Source organism: Alexandromys fortis, unplaced genomic scaffold (assembly GCF_014885135.2).
Source record: "Alexandromys fortis isolate MF-2015 unplaced genomic scaffold, M_Fortis_MF-2015_v1.1 scaffold_53, whole genome shotgun sequence".
In the NCBI taxonomy this organism is placed as follows: domain Eukaryota; kingdom Metazoa; phylum Chordata; class Mammalia; order Rodentia; family Cricetidae; genus Alexandromys; species Alexandromys fortis.
Genome location: NW_026067939.1, coordinates 6,132,024 through 6,137,964, shown reverse-complemented (window position 1 = coordinate 6,137,964; position 5,941 = coordinate 6,132,024). Strand labels below are relative to the sequence as shown.

Below are 5,941 nucleotides of genomic sequence, written 5' to 3'. Positions count from 1 at the left end.
AAGCGAAAGAAACTCAACCTGGTTGAGAAACACTATAACACTTCGTGTACATTAAGGGTTGTCTATAAGGATAAGTTTGCTATACTAGAACAGTTAACATTTTTTCTAATACAAGTAAATACTTATTTTAAAGCTGTTTCTTCTGCGTATATATTTGTCACTTTTTTTTTTGGTAAGAAAGTATGGAATACATAAGCCCACAATTAAATGTCCCTCAATTACTTTTAAATATTTATTTGTGTTTGTGTGCATGTGTGCGTGTGTGCGTGTGTGTGTGTGTGTGTGTGTGATTATATGCATGTACATCATTCGCGTACATGAACCTATGGCCGTTAGAAGACAGAATCAGATGTCCTGGAACTGGAGTTGCAGACAGTTGTGAGAAGCCATGTGGGTGCTGGGAATCTCTCCCTGATCCTCTTCAAGAGTAGCCGGTCTTCTTAACCCTGGAGCCATTTCTCCAGCCCTGCATTCAGCCGCCCTTGAGTGGGAAAGCAATGGAAAGTTAAGGAAGAAGGGAAGGGGTTTGGTTATAGGCAGAAGAGGTACACTAGGCTTCTCTGAAATCTCCTTTTCAGACAGTTTGGAGGTTTGTTGTTTGTTTGCTTATTTGGTTGTTTGGCTGGTAGACTGGCTGGTTTCTAAATAGGGCCTCCCTAGCACTTACTGGCCTAGGACTTGCTCCATAGACCAGGCTGGCCTGGAGCTCACAGATCCACCTGGCTCTGTTTCCCAAGTGCTGAGATTAAAGGCGTACATCATCACACCCCGCCCGCCTTCATTTGAACTTGGGAGGACTATAAATACTCTATAAACTCAAAATTTTTAAATAATATTAACACAAAAAGTAGAAGTAAACATTAAAATTCAATAAACAGCCTAAAATCTGCGTATCTATAAACCCAGTCACACAAGAATCATCGCGCATGACTTTTAAACAGGGCATTGTGATTAAGGACAGGAGGAGCTAAAAATAAACCTTGGCTTCCCCCGAGTGGCCTTGCTGGAGCTGCAGTGCTGGCTGGCACCGGGGCTCGGTAAACACTTTGTTGTGATGGAGGACAGCACAGAGAAAATACAATGACACTTTTGGGGATCAGGGGAGGAGAGGAGGAGGCAAATAAAAAATGGATACAATAAGGAAAAACTTGATGGCATGGATTCAGTGCAGATAACAGTGCACACATACATACATATATGCATGCATACATACACACATACATACAGATATGCATATATACATACATATACATGTACATGTGTGTGTCCTTGCTTCTGCTTTTTCACATCTCCTTCAACCAGTGACAGGTGAGTAAAAATGACCAGAGAGTGTTTGGTTGGAAGGGTCACGCCAGCCCCCTAGTATCCATATATATCCAAAGAGTCTAGAACGTTTGGCTGGAGGTCAAAGCCTCTTCTTTTTTTTTTTTTTTTTTTTTGAGACAGGGTTTCTCTGTGGTTTTGGAGCCTGTCCTGGAACTAGTTCTGTCGACCAGAGCTGGTCTCGAACTCACAGAGATCCACCTGCCTCTGCCTCCCAAGTGCTGGGATTAAAGGCGTGCGCCACCGTCGCCGGGCTTCAAAGCCCCTTCTCTGGAGTGGCTTTCCTCCGGACTCCACCTCCAAGAAAGCCTGCCAAATGGTGACCCCTCCCCAGGGAGGGTGAAAACCACTCCCACAGGCTATTTAAACTGCCCTCCCCCCCCCCCCCCCCCCCGAACAAACATGTGGTCTCCCAGTTTTCCACGGCCTTTCCGGTTCTCCTTCCCCCACTCCGTGTTTTCTGAGGAGGGGGGACCCGGAAGCACTGGCATCCATTAAACCTGGGTTTCTTGTAATTCAGTTTGATTTTTGTCTGATTGGTTTATTACCTCGGCGGAGAGGTTTGTCAGAGAGAAAAATACTTAACAGATAGCTTCATTGCTTGGCTTCTAAATACATTCCTCAACAAAAGAGACCAAATCTCTTCGGAGAAAAGATGAATTCCAGCACTACGTGTACTACCTTGTACTACTTGTAGCAAGTACAAGGTTAAAATGGGAGAAAAGCTCTCAAGTGTTGTCTCCCAAGTAACCCTTCCTCGCTTGGGACCTGGATATAATAACCAGCTTAAAGGGGTTTTTCACTGGGAAAATTTGGGAGAGTCTGAGCATCTAAGAGTGATGTCAGGAGAGCACACTGGAAAGCTTTCTATGAAATGAAGGGTTTGATCTACCACGCGTTTTCTCAGGAGGAGGCTAAAGCCAGGAGCCCAGGGAAGAGAAGTCTTCACCACGCAGCCTCCTGCAACCTTCCTGCAAGTCCCGTGCCTGAGCCAGCCGAAAAGAACAGCTGCAGGGTGGAACTGGGGGTCCGGAGAACTTCCCTCGATGGAAGCGTGAGCGAAAGGAGGTGAAGAAACCAGAAGGCTTTTTGCCAGGCAGAAGGACTTTCAGCCCTTAGCTGCCAATCAGAGCAATAAAAGTTCAGTGTTTTCCTGTCTGTGTGAACTTGGAAGAGAGAGCACATCTGGGCCCTGAGCAACTGGGCCACAAGCTGGGCCACTCCAGTGTGGAGGGAGGAATGACAGAAAACACACGAAAAGCAACCCTGTTAGGTTCCGTCTTTCATAGTTCCCTGGGTGTCCTGGATGTTCTGTGCTGAATCTGTTGCCCATTTCCTTAGTTAGGGTTTCTATTGCTGTGAAGAGATACCATGGCCAAGGCAACACTTACAAAGGAAAACATTTAACTGAGACTAGCTTACAGTTTAAAGAGATTCAGTCTATTATCAGCTTGGCAGGAGACGCGGCAGCATGCGGGCAGACATGACTCTGGAGAAGGAGCTGAGAGTTCTACATCTTGACCCACGGTTAGCGGAAGCAACTGTGTGTGTGCCACACTGAGCATAACCTGAGCGTAGGCAGCCTCAAAGCCTGCCCATAAAGGGACACACTTCCTCCAACAAGGCCACGCCTACTCCAACAAAGCCACACCTTCTAGTAGTGCCACTCCTTATGTAATAGATACTTGCATTTACAGCTTCCCCCAAAGGATAACATTGGGTGGGGCTGGTGACACAGGACTATGGTCCCAACTACTTGGGGGGGGGGGGGAACCAAGGCAGGAAGATTATAAGTTCAAATCCAGCCAGAGCTCCAGAGTAAAATCAAGGCCAGCTGAGGCAAGTTAGTGAAACCTGGTCTCAAAGTGATAAGAAGTCTTGGAGGCTACAGCTTAAATGTGAGTGCTTGCCTAGCTGCCAGACACTAGGCCCTGGCCTTGCTCCCCAGGACTGTGGTCACCCTAGAACAGTGGCTCTCAGCCTTCCTCATGATACCACCCTTTAATCCAGTTCCTCATGTTGTGGTGATGCTCAGCCATAAAATTATTTCCATTGCTATGTCATAAATGAAATTTTGCTATTATTATGAATCATAATGTAAATATTCATGGTTACCTATGATCTTAGGCAACCCCTGTGAAGGGGTCATTCAACCCCCAAAGAGGTTTAGTGCGGAATATTATTTTAACATGATTATGGGCTGTTAAATAATATTTCATAATTCTTAAAATTGTATACATTGCAGTGTCACAGCGGGTACATAGAGGTTGAGTCAGTGTGTGTGTGTGAGTGTGTGAGTGTGTGTGTGTGTGAGTGTGTGTGAGAGTGTGTGTGTGTGAGTGTGTGAGTGTGTGTGTGTGTGTGTGTGTGAGTGTGAGTGTGTGTGTGTGTGAGTGTGTGTGAGTGTGTGTGTGTGTGAGTGAGAGAGAGAGAGGGAGAGAGCGAAGGGGGGAGAAAGACAAGCAGACAGAGTGCAAAATATGACAGAACTGTAATGTTGGGAAATATAGGTGAGAAATAAATGTTTCTTATACTTTCCTTTCGACGTCTCTAAAGATTTGAAAGTTTTTTTTTTTTAAGTTAAAAGAGAACTAAGTCACCTCCTTCCTACCTGCTCTAGGGTGACTCAGGAGCTGGGATGGGTGTGGGGAGAGAGGTCAGAGGGCATCTGGGAGAAAGAGGAGGCATGGGTGTGTCAGACAAGTAAGAAACATGATCTAGTTTATTGGGAGTAATTTAACACTGGTGGTTCCAGCACTTCCAAAACTATACAGCTCAACATGCGAAGGGCTGTCCCTGATCCAAGCCACAGTTCAAATTGAGAAAACTGACTCAGAGAGGGAAAGGGACCTGCCTAAAAAAACCAAACAGGTGACAAAGCAGAATTCCCATGCCATTTGGGTGCTAAAAGCCAAGATGCTCTGCCCTTGGATACAAGCCCATGGAGTTGGTTCCCGGGCTGGAATGGGACCACTGTATCTCCCATTATTCGCTTCTGAAGCCTGATAGGACCTTACTCTGGCGTTCAGACCATTTTTTATGTTCTGCAAACATTTTAGACAAACATTTTCTCCTACACATAATTCTAGGATGTAAGAGAGAACAAGGCTGCTCCTAACAGCTTACTTTCTAGAGAGGGAAAGAAAGAATAAAAGAATAAGAAAGTCAGTAGGAAGCAGGGATACTGAGATGGGAGGCTCCGTCAAAGAGGAGTTGGAGACATCTCTGCACGTTTATTTGAAGATACAAACAATTTAAAGAGTCAGAGCTGGGGAGAGGGTGGCTCAGAAGACCTGAGTTAGACTCCTAGACGCCACGTCCGGCAGCTCACAACTGCCTGGAATTCCTGCTCTAGGGCGTGGCAAGGCCTCCGGGTGCTGCAGGCACCTGCACTTGTGTGCACATACCCAAACACATCCACACAGCTTAACGCATCAATAAACACAGAAGTAAACAGATTGGAAGACTGACGAGAAGTGTACCCAAAACTGGGGAAACAAGAAGTTCAAGGGCCCTGGGGAAGCCACAGCTGGAAGTGACGAACAGGCAGGACACAGGTGACCAAAGAGGGAGGATTAAGGAAAGGGAGGGAGATACCAGATCAAGAAAAAACATAAATGGGAGGGGGCAGTTAAATTAGGAGAATAATATGATGTGCTTCATCTTTAGAAAGCCCTCTGGGCAGAATTCTTGTGGAGAACTTGGTCCCCGGTTGAGAGGGGATGGTGGATCTGTGGAGGTGGTGGGAACAGAAAGTGTTCAGGGGAGATGAATCTGGGGTGTGGAGTCAATACTATCTGCTACTGCATTGGGGGTAAAAAGGAAAACAGAATCTATCTTCTAGGCTTAGGGGCCAAGAAGCATCATGGCCCATAGCCCCACTTAGTTTATAGAGACAGATTAAATGGCAAAATCTGTACATGTCACGTTACTTAACTCATTTCATACTTAGTGGCTGTCCTTTATTAACCTCTTGGAGGTCACAGGACTAGAGCTAGCAGCGACTTCATCAGGCTCACGTGCTTAAAACACCGTTGGTAATAGTTGTTATGTTCTTATGAGTGGGTTCTTTTCTTTTTTGAGATAAGTTTTCAAGCAGCCCAAAATGGACTCAAACTCACTGTGTAGCCAAAGATGGCCTTCAACTCCTGATTCTCCTGCCTCGATTTCCAAGTGCTGGGGTTACAGGCATGTGCCTAGGGTTACAGTCCCAGATCTGTGCAGGGGAACAAACTCAACAATTCAAGTTGCTAGACGGGCACCCCACTAGCTGAGCTACATCCCTGATGTGGGAGTGTCATATATCAATCTGTTGATTTCATTGGTTAAGTTATAATAAACCAGCTGCTTGGCCTCATGGCTGGAACATAGATGGGAGGAGTAAACAGAATAGAATTCTGGGCGGAAGAGGAAGTGAGGTCAGACTCTGCTCTGCTCCCAGAGAGACCCGACAGCTCTGCTGGAGCAGAGACGCCATGCTCAGCTCTCCCAGGCAGCTGCAACCCACGATGGACTTAGGCTAGAATCTTTCCGGTAAGCGCACCTTGGGGTGCTTACAAACATCATTAGAAATGGGCTAGACCAGGTGCGAGAATTAGCCTGTAAGGGCTAGAGTTCA

General features: G+C 46.2%; 1 protein-coding gene across 1 annotated transcript in view; it reads right to left on the bottom strand.

Annotated features, from left to right (window-relative positions):
- Positions 1–318: 318 nt before the first annotated feature.
- Arl14 (ADP ribosylation factor like GTPase 14) overlaps positions 319–5,941 on the bottom strand; it is a 22,881-nt gene continuing 17,258 nt past the window's right edge. The window contains exon 3 of the transcript XR_007592740.1: positions 319–481. The gene's annotated coding sequence lies outside the window, so the exon portion shown is untranslated. The remainder of the gene's footprint in view (positions 482–5,941) is intronic.